Consider the following 17,823-nt stretch of genomic DNA (forward strand, 5'->3'; position numbering starts at 1 on the left):
GTCAGTGGATGGCGGATGTTTCCGTCCCTTGTTGTTACATGAATTGGTTTGTTTCTGCACTGGTGAGCCCCATCCTCTGCACAGCCATTAACTGCATCACACCTTACGTTCAAACACACTATCCTCTGTGTGCTTAGCACTTATATTTTAATCTGTTTTGAGCGGCATGATGATGAAAACGCTTTCGCATACTTGCACTGATTCGTCAGCAAACTGCTCAATTAGCCCTGGGGGGGTTATCAATTATCATTCTCACAGTCCTTTTTCTCCACTCCCCTAACATGGGGCATGTAGAGGCGGGGAATACGATAAAGGCTAATAAGAGCCTAGAGGTGCAGGAATATCCTATATTGAATAATTCTTAGGAACCAAATGTTAGTTGGACTCGAGCCAGAGACGAGTTGCAGCAATCAGAGCGCTGGCGGATGAGCAGACAGGACACAGGACGCCTTCTTTAAATGGATTTCATTGATTTTCGTAATGTGTGTGCAGATTAAAATTTGAATCTAGTTTCATGCTGTTTAGCTATATAAGGAGTAGAGTTGGAAGCAGGCCCTTGGGAAGTCCATTTATTCACTTCTGTTTGTGTGTGTGTGCATATTGTAGCATTGTGTAAATACGAGTCTGTCATCCTGTCCTAGAGAAGATTTTCTGTCTTACAGTTGATCTCTTACCAATATATAATAGTACCAATAAAAATAATATTAAAATTTATTTAATACACAATCATGATTCACAATCTCATTTACAATCTTTCTTCCCAAAACTGACTATTCTAATTCAAACCAACAATGTTCCAGACCCTGGCAGATCATACAGTGTGCAGTAGTATCTGAAATCCACTGTGTGCTGCTTTTATCACATTTTTCCGATGGTATTAATGGTTTGGTCAGTGATAAATGTTTTTCCATTGTGACCTTGTGAGATACACAGATGAGTTGTGTTGTATCGACCTGAGTGAAACGCTCCAGGCATGGTCCTTGATTCCGTTTAAGGTAGTTCGGTAGATTTGTTGTTTGCTGCTAGCTCATGGGGAATTGTTTTTCAAATACATCACACGTGAACGATAACCTGTAGTAGACGAAGTGGATATAAGTTGTCCAATCAGCTCAGCCTTGTAGTAGCATATCTTTCTGTTGGTTTGTGGACGTATGGTGGAATGTTCATGATACCCACAATTATCTTGAAAAGTAGATGAAGGACGTCTTCAAGAATGAGCGATCTGATAAATATGTCAGATTGTCCCCACTATCTGCAGCTCAGCAACATATCGTAGTCTGCTTTTGAAGTGTATATAGTACATATTTTTGTATGGTTGTGAAGGATTGGTTTAGGATGTGGTTAAAGGCCTTGCTCCTTTATCTTCAACTCAGCCACATCCTTCTCCAGCTCCATGTTGAGTGTGCAAGTTGAGTTGTATTCTTTTTTTCCTTTTTTCTTTAAGAAATAAACATCTGAGTATGACCCTGGCCAGTGGTCTTGAGTGCTACTTCAGCTCTCGTATATATCATGACTACTTCCTTTTCAACCTTTTTTGATGTTTCAATAAAAGCCGTTTGTCTTGGCTCCAGCGGTGGACCCTTGGCTTTCATACGACGCTTTTTTTGTTCTTTCAAGGTTCTTATTGCTTTTCTGCCAGTGTGTTGCCTTCCACTTTAAAGAGAGACTTTCCAACTGTTTCTGGTATGTGGCCCTACATTGCAGACTGGATATATATGTCTCATGTGACATTCAACAGGTTACTGCATGGTTTTATTGTTGTAGCTGATCTGTGTACTTTCACGTTGGAAAGTTTTTCCATGTGCTTAAAAAATTAAAAAGAAATTGACCTCAATACTGTGTTGAGGTGAACCATGGGTGAATCCTGATGAGCTACATAGAAAGTAGTTAACTAATAGAAATAAATAGCCTATGTGGCTCACACATCAAGCAGCTCTGAGTGAGTTTTAACCCCAACTCTGACTCTCATATTACTGATAGCTCCTTATCATCTTAAATTACAGCATCGGTTTGCGCCATAGAGGGACATTTCTCCTCTCCCATAAACCTCAATATCTTTGACTGATGTTGACGAGGGTGTAAATCTACGTTACGCTCGATGCCTCGGAGGTTCCCATAAAGTTTCAATGATGTTTAAATCAAGTGATTTGTGTTAATGACAACACTCTTAAATTTGTTTAGCGGTGTGTACAGGGTGGGAGTGTATATGGGAATGTAACTGAGTAACATAGTGAGGAAATGGTGTTTCAACTACAGGGCGTACTTAATTCTGCAGAATGGCCTCATATTCCTCAGCTGTAATGTGATTTTGCAGAGCAGTCCTCAGAAGTAGTTACACCTTCAAAATGGAGATGGCAAACTCACGACCAAGCCACTGAACAGAAAGTGATACACCAAGATGGAGATTACTGAACTGCAGATCTGTTTATTTCCTTCAACTTTAGCCAAAACACATAAATATTCTCTTGAAGAAATATTATGTCTGCTGGCGGCGGCAATATAGCTGTAGCGAATGTTACATTATCTCAGAAATAAATAGAGTCCTGTCTGACGACGGAACCTTTGTTGGCAAATTTATGATTTGTGATATTTGGCTGTATAAACAAAATTTGAATGGGGGAACAATTTATGCTGTGCAATGAGAGCCTGAGGTGTAAAACATCACTCGTCAACTGCAGAGACGCTGTGCTATCCAACTTGTCGGGGTAGTTTAGTGATGTTTGAGAGAATGTCGTTTGCTGGGCCACAGCGATTGGCACTATTGATCTTGTTAATGAGCTCCAATAGCAGATGCAGTCGTGTGTGTTTGTTCACAAAGAAGGCGCAGGCCGTCCGCAAGAAGTCATGGCTGATCACTCAAGCATACGTCATACTGACCTTTCTCACTGATTTGACACAACTCCACACAACCACACACACACACACACACACACACACACACACACACACACACACACACACACACACACACACACACACACACACACACATACGCCCACACACACGCACCACTTACACATACTGACCTTTGTTTGATATGTAACAGTGTGCTCATTTTCCATAAAAGCCTTTACCAGCAGTGTGGAACAGGAGAAGACATGAATTCAGGGAAAATAAAGGAGGGAATAGAGACGGAGGAGAAAAAAAAAAGAAACTTCAAAAAGAAAGGTCATATGTTGTTCAGAGAGTTAAGGTCTCACTGCCCCCGTCTGATGTCTGAAAACGCCACATGGAAATGTATGGAATTTTATTTTCAGGTCTGGATACAGAAAGAAACGAGGAATCAGAAAAACATTTGTGTTTCCAGACTTTTGACCCTATTTTGTTTTATATCGTTCAAGTTTGTCCTCATTCATTCCTGATTTAGAACGAGGAGCCACATCTGTGATCATGTGCCCTTAAGTGCATTTTTCCGTTATAAATTCACTCAACAGAGAGTATATGCTGCATGTGCAGGTCCTCTGGCTTAAGAGGAGCCTGTAGATGGTTTTCATGCTGTGCTGAAAGGACCCCTGCACATTGAGCTCAGCCTTATTGACTGATCCACAAAAACTAATTTTAGAGCAGTTGTCTTGTATATTGTTGTTACGTTTGTTCATTCCTGGTCAAAATATTCAGAACACAAAACACGTTTTTTTTATTGAAATCTAAGCATCTTGTCCGGTGAATAACCCTAACTTGTGCTGAGGGAAGGGATAAAATATGAAAACAGTGTAAATGCCGTGGAAAACACACTGTTTTAGATTATTTACATGGAAGTAAATAAAGCCTTAAAAGCTAATGCAAACAATTCCTACAGATGCCCCAAACCTTTCTCTCTGTGTTGGAACAAACGTTGTTACTGCACCCTTTGATGCATCATGAGGACAATACTATACTTCAAGTAGTATAGGGCTGTATATCATTATCAGAATGATGAGGAAAAAGTCAAGTCTCAAGTAAGACAGACTCGCTGCTCGGCAAGATAATGACATGAAACATTAAAGAAAAGAACAAGACGATGGCTTCACATAATGGAGGAGCAGCACAGTCTCCAGACTCAAACCCCCTCGAGCTGCTTTGGGATGAACTGGACAGAAGGTGAAAGCGAAGAAATCTACAAGTGCAGCACATTTGTGGAAACTTTTTGCAACAGTGTCGGGGCAAACTTTCTGAACAACATTTTGACCTCCATTGTAAAAAGAAACGCCTCAAGTGTGTGTCTTCAGCTTCCCGAAATTTAGACTAAATTTGGTTCTATTTATTCTAGACCTACATTTTAGAAAATAATGGAGGGGTTCCAAAACTTTTTACCATAGTGCACTTTTTGTTTGATTTGTCCCATCTGATTAGAAATTTTCTTGTGTTTATGGTATGATGTTATTTTGGCCCTTTTCAGACATGAACTCTGGCTAATGTCAGGACAATTGGGTCCAGGCATTATCATGATTTGCCTCTCAGATATGAACAACACAGCATAACATTGTCTGGGTCAGTCACCTTCATAACAACTGTCTAATCTCCTTAGCGTTCAGGGGGGGGGGGGGGGGGGGGGCGTGCAGGGTGCAGAACATAATGTTTAGATTCTGCTCCAGAACTCCATTGTTTTAGTCTAAAGCACTGATGTCGGCCCTTATCACCAAAACCTCTCTAATCTTGTTCCCAAATTGACACCTTTTCCAGTGTCTACTACGAGACATCTGGCACGTGTTGGAATCATCATCAGCCCACTTGCTCACAGTGAATATTCCCGACGTTTATATTGCTATATTCTCACATGGTCTATTTCGTGCTTTTTTCGGACAATTTACTTGAGGGCTTGCAGGAAAATGTCTGGAGCAACTGACTCGTACATTTTCTTTCTTTCATACAGCCCCTCTGCAGAATATCCGCAGTTCAGTGCACGGCTGAAAGAAGCTTTTGGGAAATATTTTCAGGAGAATACCTTTGCTGAATTAATAGACAGAAAGCAGGTATAGTTTCAATTACCGATCAGCGTGCGCTCGAGGCTGCATATTCGTCCAAACATAATATTTCATTTGAAAGAGCAAAGTGGTGGTCGGCTATCCTTCACTCCACTTTACTTGTATTTACATTTATTTGATCTCCTCTCTATCATTTGGAGTTTCTGTTGCAGGAAAGTGGTAAATGGAGTTGGAGAGAGAATGGGAGACAGTTAGGAGTCTGATAGAAGGGGTGAACACAAGGGAGAGGCTGTGGGTGTCATTTGCTCCCACCCGAAAAACACTTGTTTTCAATCCTGCCAAATGACTGTCGGGCTCTGGGAGAGAATTTCATTGCTCTGTTCCATCGCTGTCATTAGTTCACCTGCCTCTTCAGCCTGCCCCGTGATTTTCTCTGATTGGACGTATTTATCTCTGACTGTGGTGGCGACCATTAGCGTTGGTGGTGTGGAGAGGTGGCAGTTTGACTAATCAGTCGCATCTGCCCTTGCCCTAATGCTTCGTGTGTGTACGAGTACAGCCACAAAACACTGTTGATTGTCTGCGCGCTTAAAAGTGGCACAAATAATGGGAGAGAATAGAGCAATCAGAAGGGTGGAAAAGAGAACAAAAAAAAAGACTGAAGAACAGTGCGGAGAAGGCAAAGGGATGTGTTGGTTCTGCAGAGCGAGAGCCAAGCTGCTAATCAATCCAACTGTCAGCAGCCAGGCCCCCTTCCTCTGCTGCTTTTCACTACCTCGCAGTTCAACATGACATGTCACTGGGTTGCTTTTGAGCAACAGCCTTTTTCCGACCTACACAGAACTGATGTAAAAGAAAAGCAGCTGCTAAAGTATATAAAAATGTTTGGGAAGAATTAAATATATATATTCTCCTGGACAGAAGAGAAAGGAAGTAAAATGGTGTACTCTTCTATTCCCACCTTCTCTTCCCATACAGTGAATCATCATAGAGAGTAGATATGTGAAGGTTGCAGACAAACAAAAGGAAAGCACAGTGGTGATAGAGGGAAATAAGGAAGAGGGAGCAGGGAAAAGGTGGAAGTTGATAAAGAAGGCAGAAAGGTGTGTGTGGTGGGTAATAATAGCAGGATGGAAAGACAGTGAGAGAGAAGGCATCTTTATTCTAATACGGCCCTGCCTGTGCCTCCGTATTCAGCATCCTGAAAAGACGAATTTGCTGCTGTTATTTATATTTATGAATTCATGCCATTTGGCCCAGTGTGAAATGATGGGTCATTCCGGCACAACAAGAAGAGCTGGTGCTGAATTTACAATCACCCGCAGCAACCGGCCCTCCTCCCCGCATCCTCCGCTCCCAGTCCTCCCTCTCCTTATTCCACATGCCTGGATCTGCTGAATATGGATGGGGGAGGTGGAGGGACGGGGAGGAGACGGGGGAGAGAAAGGACAATGATGCTGAGAGAAAAGGAATGTTTCCCTGACTGAGGTTGCTTCTGTCACCAGTTGCTCACCTAAGGGGATATGGCACCGGAATTAATGGCATTCAGCAGCATGGTGAAATAGCTGCTGGCAGTGTGTGTGTTTGTGTGCGTGTGTGAGCAAACTGCATTTACTACATGCTGAGATTCAGGACTCTCAGAATACACTCCCCTGAGAATCTCCATCAGTGAACGTGTGCACACGCTCACACACTCGCACAGATGATGCGAGCGGTTGACCATGTCTGGTTCCTCTCAAAAGGAATAATAAATAAAGTTGGTCACTGAAAAGAGAAATTGAAAGGGCCTTAATTTACCACCTGGTTCCTGTTTTTTGAACGTTTGAAGCTACTTGATTGTCGTGCAACTGGCACAACCAAGCTTGCATCCACTTTAATTTAAATGTATTGTTTTAACACAATACACTGAAAGTAAAAGCTGTCATATTACTATCAAAAACAACAGGGAAATCAGGACGACAAAGGTGGCACACTCATTCCAGCTTTTAATGGTGATGTATCGGTGCTTCTGTAGAACAAAGGCAATCATCAGAAGTGCCACACTTTCTTGGATAATTAGAAATTGTAGTTCTAAATAAACTTACAAAGTATGTTTACTAAGTGACTGATGGAGGGAAATGAGAAGGGACTCTAACTCTCAGGTGGTAAATAAGACGATAGCATCTTTTTTGCTGATTAAATAGTTTTGATGTTAAATGATGAACTCAAATGAATTACAGTTTTCTGTTGGCAGAATCTCTTTTTAGTGACTATATAACAGTTATGGGGTATACAGTAAATGCAAGATACGTTCTTTCACCTTAAAGCTTGATAAGGGGGAAAGTAAGTGGGGCATGAAGATCCTTAAAATAAGGGGGAAAAGCTGTAAAAGTAAAGAGAAAGCATTGTATCACGATTCAAATATGCCTTTTACACTTTTATACTTTTGGGGTAGTATTTCACAGCAGTATAAAGTTGGAAGCATGTCAACAGCTTTAGTTTCTGCAGAATGATCTGTTACCTCAGCGTCTAGCTAGCTCAGCTGGTTCCATCATGCCAAGCGGTTGGCATGGGGAGGTATTTAACAGGCGTGACTCTGTTCTACACTCCGGAAAGGCCTGTTAAAGTGTCCACTGCTGCTACTCTGACTTCAAGCAGGGGCGGGGAATCTTTTTCCTTCCACCAGCATCCTTCAAGGGCCATACTAAATCATTGAACTCATATATCACAGAAGTCCCTCTGATGCTATGGCTGGAGCTGCTTTTCTTCAGCAAAGGTCTGATGTCAGATGGTAGTGATGATGATGATGATGATTATGATGATGATGATGATGATGATGATGCTAACTCCAGTTGGGTTTCCATGAGTCAGTCAGTCAACTAAGGGTCGGATAAGTCTTTGTAAGAGTCAGTTTGGCAAAGAACTGCTCACAGCAGTAGGTTGTTTAAAAGTTTAAAGAGGTTTAAAGGCCATTGTTGCTTTGCAGCTCAATCATTTCATGTTGTAGGTCATCCTGCACATCAGCTGGTTTCACATTTAATGGTGTTGCAAATATGTTTATGGCTTTTGTTCTTGCAGAGAAGGAAAGTGCTTTGTGCAGTGGTAGCAGCTCCGCAGCAGCAATAAGGGACTCATTCACAAAGTTTTTGCCTGAATGGGATTTTAGCTTTTAGCTCACTGACTGAAAAATTCACCTGCATAACATTATCTCTGTCTGTTGCTTGTTGGGCATCAAACACCAAAACTTTCACAACAGCCGGGCAGTTGTCTTCATGAATCATTTTTCATATCGGATAAAAGTCTTTTTTAAAAACTTTATGTTCTCCTGAGAGAACAGGAATCCAATGGCTCCTGCTCTGATGATGCATATTTCTGTTATTATTGTTATTGAATTCTCTAAATACTGTCGTTATGGATTATCATAATCAGGTTTTCACCAAAAGTTTCACGCTGAACAATATTTGTATGTAGATAATCCGCAAACTTTCTACAATGAGACAGACAGAGTCAGAGCTGCAACAGTTGAAATTGCTACTGTTCTTAATTGGCTTAAACACGTGCAATTAACAATGATTGCAATCAACAGAGGCAGCCCAGAGTTGAGCAGACCAGTGTTAAGGTATGTTATTATAGTCATTAGTGGCTGCAATTACTATTATGCTGCTCTGCGCCCAGTATCTTAACCACAGTTTTACACACACTGCTTTTCCCGGGGAGCTTGTTGTTGTGCCTGTAACTTTACTTCTCCTACAACTTCACATTCCTTATTTATTGTTTTCATGTGAGGAAATCCATCTCCATACTCACATACTTGTCAATTCACAACAAACAGTGAAGGATCAACTTTTCAGACTTTTACTCTCTGTCTGTGTCTGTGTCTGTGTGTGTGTGTGTGTGTGTGTGTGTGTGTGTGTGTGTGTGTGTGTGTGTGTGTGTGTGTGTGTGTGTGTGTGTGTGTGTGTGTCTGTTGGGACTCACAACAGTTGGTATGAGGCTCCCTGGCTTATTCAGGCCGACTGGAAAATAGTGAGAATAATCACCGGCTTTATGGAGATTTACTTTGCTGTAATGTGCAGTGCAAATATTATTTTATTGAAAGACAGTCTTACAGTGGTATATCTGTGCAAAGACACAGGCTTCTTTTTCCAACAGTGTGCACAGGCGTAGCTGAAAGCGTGATTGCCAGTATTTTAATATACACTATTTATTTTTGTCTGGAGGAAATATCGCAGTATGTGTCTGTTTTACAGATCAGCAGAGACAGAAAGATGATGAGAGAGGGGATGAACTAGCCTAAGTTTGTACATCGTTCTCCTTTTCTCTTTTATGCTGTGCGCAGAGAGCCAACAAGAAAACAAGGTACCTGAATGCATTAAAACCAAACATCGGCTAACGACCACCGCCCCCTCCTCCCACTAGCATCATAATGTAAAACAAATTCGAACAAAGCCTTGTGAAATTGAAATAAGCCCCTCTCTGCTTCGGCCCTGGAATTAGTTTATTAGAATCTAAAAGGAGCCTCAAAAGACTTAAAACCCCATTTTCACAGGGAAATTAGTTTTTAGGGCAAGATGCATTGTTCACATTTGGAGATGATGGGTTGGTTTTTGCACAAAGGGGAATCTTTTTAGCAGAGACTTTTATCAGATCAAGCCACCACAGGTAGTGGGATGTGAGATGCTCTTTTTGTTTGTCTGGATTCGTTTTGCAGATACATCTGAGGATAAACAGCTCTTTGTCTGTGCCATTGATATTGAAACTTGGAGTTGTGCATGTGTTAGTGTGTGTGTGTGTGTGTGTGTGTGTGTGTGTGTGTGTTTACCGTACAAGGTTAAAACAGTATTCCTTTTGTAGAAAATGTATAAAGACCAAATTTTGGTTTTATCCCTGGCGTATGATACAATAAATGTTGTGTGTTCTTATAATAATAATAATATTAATACAAAAATAATAACAATCTTAAAATGCTGCAAAGTGCATTACAACATACATGGTAATAATACATCACAGATTAAAACATGATGAAACAAAAATAAGAAAGACAACATAAAGGAAGATATTAAAAACAACCGTTAAAAGCAGTTAAAATGTCTGTAACATACTTTGGTCAAAATACCACAAGGATCATATAAAACAGCACCCTTTTTACCCTGTATAAAACAGCCCTCCACAGAGTGACCTGTTTTGAGTGCCTGTTCCTTTAAATGCTAATGAGCCAGCTCCCCCCTCCCCCCTCTCCCCCCATGATTTTAAACGATATAAATTACATATTTTATATGATATAAATTATCAAATATGCATCCCATACTTTGTATTCCCCTTGTTGTCCTGGAGTTTTAATTTTCCCAATCACATAATTAAATGTCCCCCTCTGCCCATCCACTACAAGCACACAAGCAGACAGACAGAGAGAGAAAGAGAGGTGGGGTGGGGGGGCTATGAAGACCATCATTTACCCCCGAACCCCGACATTCAACGGGTACAACAACAAGCGGAGAAAGCAGAATCGCGGGCTGACCTTATATATACAGTCTATGGGGCTGACCAGCGGAGAAATGCTCGTCCCGTGTGAACAGCCAGGCGGCTGCGCGCTTGAGAACGGCGCTGCGCTGCCTCGCAGCTGCGCTTCCGCGTCCGGTGTACCCCGGTGTAACTACTGTAACCCGGCGTAACTACTGTAACCCGGCGTACAGTAGAGCTGAACACTGCGGAAGTCTTCCACACAGCTGGCAGTGTGGAAGACCGCTGCGAGGCAGCGCAGCGCCGTTCTCAAGCGCGCAGCCGCCTGGCTGTTCACACGGGACGAGCATTTCTCCGCGCTGGTCAGCCCCATAGACTGTATATATAAGGTCAGCCCGCGATTCTGCTTTCTCCGCTTGTTGTTGTACCCGTTGAATGTCGGGGTTCGGGGGTTACAGTAGCGCTGAACACTGCGGAAGTCTTCCACACTGCCGGCTGTGTGGCGCTGACACAAATTCCAGCTCACGCACGGGAGAGCGAGCGGTCGCTCCCGAGCAGCTGCTGCAGCCTCCCAGTCCCAACGATCCAGACAAATGCCACATGTGAGTGAATCGCGGGCTGACCAGCGGAGAAATGCTCGTCCCGTGTGAACAGCCTGGCTGCGTGCTTGGGAACGGTGCTGCGCTGAACTCGCAGCCTCGCTGCCTCCGGTGTAAACCCGGAAGTAACGAGTGTGGGGGGACGGGGGGTGGGGTGGGCCAAGACCATGTAGGGAGACTTCCAGTTCCTTGTTACGAAACAATACCCAGGAAGCGCAATCGAGTTGCTCAAGCATGACGTTTCTGACTTAGAGGAACTATAACAAAACGCGCGCCCAGAGTTTTTGGGTTGGTAGACATGCCAGATACCCACATTAACCTGTAGAAGCACTAACAAAGTGGCATTTGCATGCTATGTCCCCTTTAAAATCAGGCAAGTCTTTCCTGGACAAATAATGAAAGCAATGATTTAAAAACAGGTAAAGGTCTGGCAAGTCGTATATCCTTGGGCTAAGGATTTCTTAAAGGACTAAAAGCCCAAAGCAATATAATAAAATAAAAAAACACATATCTGAAGTTAAATTATCTGCAACATAGTCATAGACAAAGAATTTTCAGTATTTATCAAAATGTCATAATTGACTGTCGCATCTCTTGTTCTGTGTTTCGTTCGATCCACTTCTCACTCTGGCACGATGTCTTGTTGTGCACAGTAGTGGTGGACACAACCTTGGAGGGCACGGTGATGGGCTTGGTGCTGTGATGATTGTCGGCCATGATGCTCTTATCCATCGGCCTAACCGTTGTTCATGGAAAAACCCATCAATCCTTCTCCAGTTCACATGGCTCGATGTACTGTTTGTCACAAAAAGGTCCCTATTTTTATTTTAATTCTAGCCAATGCACATATCCCCACATCCTTCCACGTCTGTTGTGTTTACTGAAGAAGATGGATGGATCGCAAATATGACAGAGGGAGCAATAGAAATGCAGGAGCGTAATGAGCAGTGATGGACAGATGGAGGGAGAGGCTGAACTGCTTTTTTATATGGACAGACAGATAGATGGATGGGAGGATGGCAGGATGGAAGAATGCAAATGAACGTGTTTCTGGAGTATTCTGAGGTGAACCGTTCAGGTGAGGAAAGTCTGTGATACAGGCGGCAAAATTAAAAGAAAAGAAGGCAACACCACGTCTGCACTTCAGTGAATGCTTATTTATCTCTCCTCCTTCTCCACCTAATAAACCTCTGGCTCACAGGTGAATAAGAAAGAGCTTAGGGAGGACATGCTTCCATCTCTCCACGCTGTTAGTCACACATTTCTATCTGATTATTATTCAGAATAATGTATGAGATTAAAGATGGAGAGACAGCTGAATGCAAAGGGAATTATTAAGTGTATCGCAAGTGCAGGCAATGGTGACTGTATTTTATATGCATCTTCTGAGTATATCTTTTACACTTGTCCCTAATTGACCGACATTCGCATCAGTCAATAAAAGGAGGAAGTTCATTTTTACTATCTCATTCTTGTCAATTAATGAGTCTCAGCCTCCGATGATGATTCTGATGAGAATGGAGAGAGAGTGCGAGTGTGGTACCTGAAGATGAATCACTGATGGGCAGTTTGTGGTAGTGATTGAAGGAGGAGATGGAGTGAACTACAGCTGCGCTAGTTGGCAGTAGGATCATGTTCTTGAGCTGAGACTGCGTGACGCACACCGAAAAGTTGTGCCTGCGTGACATTAATTCATGCATTACCAAACCTGCCACACACATCTCACCTGGGAGGACGTCCGTCCACCCTCGTGTTTGGCAGAGGTGTGTATGCAAACTTACATCCATGAGCCCACATGCTCTCACACACACACACACACACACACATGCGGAGGTGTCATCCCCCTCCATCACACTCCTCTCTTCTACTCAAACAGTTGATTCGCTCCCTGAAAGACAAGTGGTACTGACAGAAGTATGCGGTGAGCGCAGTAGCAGCAGCAGCAGCAGCAGCAGTGTGTGTGTGTTTGTGTGTGTCTGCCAATAATGGGGTCCACACTCCCAGTTGTCATTTTATAACAGCTTGTAGACAAACTCATTACATCCAACACCTGCTCCCGTCACGTACACTGAGGGTGTGTAATTGTGTGTATGTACGTGTGCACTGGGAAGCGTTCGTGCAAATCGAGTGTATGAATTTGCTGTAATTTACCTTCATAATTTACCTTCAGTTGTCAGGTTATTGTGTGTGTGTGCGTGTGTTTGTTTACATTTGAACCATCTTGCTTTTCTGAATGAGCGAGGAGCGCCTTTCTTCTTCTTTACTTCTGGAATTTGTTACCGCTCACATGCGAGTCACAAGTGAGGAGCACAGCGGCTCAGTCAGCGCTAGTCTTTTTCCCAGGGGAAGGCACCTAAGAGCGCCCAGACTCCAGCGTTTGTTCTCAGCTTAACAAGAAGACAGCCAGACTGCCAGCCCCTGACAGCCCACAGCATTGGAACCTGTTTAAAAGGTGACACCCAACTCCACCAAGTCTCAGCTCTCGGCCCATTGTTGCCGCTCCAGACCTTTTTCTTTCCTGCCTTTGTGTGTTTGACACTGGAGTAGAGACGTCCTCATTCAGAGGGACCTCTCAGACGTGGGACTGTGTCACTGTAATGGGGGAAATTATTCTTAGGCATAAACAATATTCCCTTTGAGCTCCCGTCGCTGCTACAGTCATAGTTGGAGGTTATTCACAAATTAGGGCTAACTGCATTGTTGCACGCTAATTTGCAGCCTGACATTTAGAATTGATTCATACATACAGTGTGGCAGTGATTACTGTGATGGATGAATTTACAGTTGCCCCGATCTGAGGCGAGGTGCAGGTGACTACAGAGGAAATTACTATTCTAATTAGTTTAGCATATTTATCATTTACGCTTCTATAACTGGGTTCTTTCACACGTCTACAAGTACAAAGAAGCAGGAGCAGAACATTTTAACTCAAAGGTTGAATTTGAAAGCCTGCTCCTTGTATTTAACAGTTGATCTAGATAAAGGAAGAAAGGGAGTTTGGTGACTAAGAGGGAAGAGAGAAAGTTGGCACATGGTCATTGACTTAAATTACATTAAAGTTGATTATTAACTATATCAGTCAATTACTTCTTCATTTTGTTAGTTCATATTCAAATTATGAAATAGAAATAATAATTAAAAACATGATAAATTAAATAAAAAGCAGAGAATATATTTTTATTTATTTTATAAAATCTATAAAGTTCTGCGTGCCCGAAGTAAGGCAACAATCAAAATACCTTTTTGCTGATAATGTGTCAAAACCTTGGATTCAAAACCTATTAACTGGATAAAAAGTGATTGTAGGACCTGCGTTAAAAGTGCTGACTGTGACCTGCAACGTCTCAAGTTCAATCCCGTCCGAGAACCTTTGCATTTCATTTCCCAACTTCTTTTCCCCTCTATTCCTTCACTCTCTTTCTGCTGTTGAGTGTCACACCTTAAATAACCCCTCAAAGTATTGTAGTTCTGAAAAAACCCTGAAATACAAATGCACATGACTCCATCAGATACCACAAAAGTTTTTTGTATGCGTGTACCATTCATTTGTCAGTCGGATAACAACTGGTGATATCCCCCGAGGTCGGAAAGATTAGTCACAGAAAACACAGAACATAAAAAATGGTCGGTAAAAGAAACAGCCCAGACAAAGCTTCAGGTGTGGAACAAAAAGAGAACCAGGTTCCTACTGTACTGTTCATGTATTAGAAGCTGAGCCCCCCCATAATGGGATGGGGGATTAGGGGGATAATCCACCTCGTCTTTTTCTTTCCCTCCCATCCCTCGCTCCTTTTACTTTTCTTCTCATTTTGCCCCTCTTACTGTTCTGTTGCTACGAGACGCGGACAAGGCAGTGCTAAAGAGAGAATCAGCACAACAATTTGTGTGTGTGTGTGTCTGTGTGTGTCTATGTGAGACAAGTCCAAAGGGAATGGCTGAGAATAATTAGCTCCAGTCTGATGCCAGGTCAGCCTTTTCTAGCATAAGACCTGACACAAAGCCCTGTGTATACACTTTGTGTGTGTGTGTTGCGTTTGTGGAATTTCACGGTGTGTCTCTCAGCGTGCGCTCGCCTCTGCGTGGTCATGCTCTCATCCAAACTGTTTACGTTGAGGTGGACGCTGGCAGACAACGTTGCCGTTATAGAGTTTATTCTTTCCCACTGCCCTTGACCAGTCTCTTAACACAGAGAGCGGGCTGATAAGAGAGGATTTACACACAATGCTGAAGCCATTAGCGTCTGGCTTTTTCTCCCTCCCTCTCTCTGGGGCTTGTTTAGTGTTATCAGATCCACTGGGATGTGTGGATGGCAGATTGAATGTCCACAGCAATGGAAAAGGCCAAGGATGTCTAACCTCCCATTCACACGCTGCTAGCCTCATCAACAGAGGGCCCTTTGTTCCGCGGCAGTCAAGGAGATGGACAGTACAAGATAATTGCGTTCGGACAATAACCGTCTCCTCTGTTTGTTTGAATGTGTACAGTCTCTTTGGGATGAAATGGTAGATGAGTGTGTCTGTGTGGGAGGGAGGTAAGGACTGGCAGGGTGAGTGATTGTGCGTCTTTGTGCGTCTCTGAATTTTTCCATCTGTATGCATACAAGTATAAATGAATGGGCTTGATAACAGATTTGCGGAGCTGTGGCCAGTAGCGAGCTGCCATTGTCTACCTGAGACGCTGAATCCGGACCGACATGGGGCTATAGACAGTGAAGTCATAACCTGACTGATAAGATTCTTCAGGAACTGCCATTAGACCCAGAGAACCAGCAGGGATGAGGATGACAGGCAGTGGAGGTGAATGGCAGCATCTGAACGATTAGCTCTCATTTCCTCCCATGATCTCATTCCTCTTCTTGGAACATAAGAGAACATCATCCCACGTTCCCTCAGTTTGCTGCGTTGAAGTCTGGAAGTATTTGTGTTCCATAAAACCTACTGGCGTTTAAAATGCTCAAACCACAAACAGACTCTGTGACGTCACCTAAATGCTTATTCAGGGATGTTTTGAAGTTGGTTTAATTGCTGTCACCGTCTCTGTTTGGAACAAGAAATCGTAAAGTTTGGAGAAGTAGGTTGAGTGTGGGTGGAGCCGAGGGTGTAAACAACCGCAAGAATGATAGGTTGACATGCCTGTCAATCAAGCAAACACATACCTGGTGCATAATGTATAATGTATCGTGATGAAGCTCATAATGGTCAGTTGAAAGTGTCTTTTTAAGGAATGTGTGAATCATTTATATAATTAATATTGATGATAATTAATGGACTTCATTATACTCAGTGGTGTTTTAATTTTTTTGCCCTTACACCACCACTCTGACCTCAGTGCTAAAACATAAATGCTAATAAATGAGTGAACCACAGGAATCATGAAAGTAGACCTGATGTGAGAAACAGTATCTGGTTGCATTAGACTGCCCGTGTATTAAATACATATGAATATGTACAAATGAATAATAATACACTCAAGACTTGCGTTGTCAAAACAGGCCAAAGATTATGTTTGATTATTTCTTCTACGAACAGATTCAACCATTTCTGATTATCTGTTTTTTACACAGTACATATAAGAGGCAAAACCTATAAAAAGAGAGAGGTAACTTCTTAAATCTGCATATTTCTTTCAATGTAATATGTCTTTTAAAATATTCCTATGCGTCACAGTCCAGGCACCGCTGTTCTGTGGAGTTGTGAACATCAGGCCATTTTCATTAGGGTTCATTAGGTTTTTCAAGATTTGCCCCCAGGTTGCTTGTGTGATTATAGGTATGAAAACACTTATTTTCATTAATGAAAGTGATGTGGGTGTGTGACTTCCGTCCGTCATGCTGTGCATTCAGTGCATTTTTAGATTTCCTTTTCAATTACACACAGGTAAGATTTTATTTAGTTATATATTCATTTGCTTGTTTTTTAAAATTTATTTTTCCAATAACTTGCATCCAAGAGCCATTACTGAGATAATGCATTTTCTACTTTTGCTTTGGCCTTTTAATGTTTGTGGATGTCAAATACAAATTATGCAAAGGAAGAAAAAAAAGGACCAGATAGAATATTCTTCTAAAGCCTCATGTCCAAAAAATGCTGTTGAAAACATATTTAACTCACAGTCTGTATTGTGTCAGATTTGAAACTGCTCAATTTTATGTGTTTTTTGCTGTTTTATTAATGAAAGGATGATTTGCGGCCCGTCAGATATTACAAAAACGCCGTCTTGCATTGTCCGGAACATTACGACCTCTTACCCAAAGCACACCGCCTAATCTCGTCCCTCCACATGGCTCCCGGTTGTACACTATACTATTTAATACCAGACATTCTAAATTAAACACACTTCACAGACAGAGCTACGATGCACCGGCGCTTAATGTACTTCTTAAGGCATAGTAATGGGGGTCGGGGTGGATTGTTTTGGTTTGGTAATGAATAGAGTGGTCCGGGGAAAACGTCGGCCACTGTTGTCAATTATCACCGTTCTCTATGAGCCGCGCTTGACAGAGAAGAATCACAGCCGGCGCCTGGATCACTTTCTCACTCAGTCCGCCTTTCCTTCCTCGCTGCTTCTCCCATTCATTCTCCAGAGCTTCAGAGTCCCATTGTGCCTCCGTCTCCTTGCATCTCCTCCGCCTTTTCCTTTCAGACCCTCACCCTCTCCGTTTAAAGCTTGTTTATTCGTGGCTGGACCTTTTTCAGGGACATTGTCAGTGTATAAATATATTTAGGTAATTTTAATATTTCTGCTCCACTTTGTCTTCTGCTCCTCTCCTCTCGGCCATATCTTCTTCCTCTCCTCTCCTCTCCTCTCCTCTCCTCTCCTCTCCTCTCCTCTCCTCTCCTCTCCGTCGTCATATCTTCTTCTCCACAGAGGGTGTACTGGGG

The 17,823-nt window shown here is 42.5% G+C and overlaps 1 protein-coding gene across 3 annotated transcripts in view; it reads left to right on the plus strand.

The window, feature by feature from the left end:
- fbxl17 (F-box and leucine-rich repeat protein 17) overlaps positions 1 to 17,823 on the plus strand; it is a 217,676-nt gene that overhangs the window by 115,590 nt on the left and 84,263 nt on the right. The window lies entirely within an intron of this gene.

The sequence above is a fragment of the Hippoglossus hippoglossus genome, chromosome 9 (genome assembly GCF_009819705.1).
Source record: "Hippoglossus hippoglossus isolate fHipHip1 chromosome 9, fHipHip1.pri, whole genome shotgun sequence".
In the NCBI taxonomy this organism is placed as follows: Eukaryota; Metazoa; Chordata; class Actinopteri; order Pleuronectiformes; family Pleuronectidae; genus Hippoglossus; species Hippoglossus hippoglossus.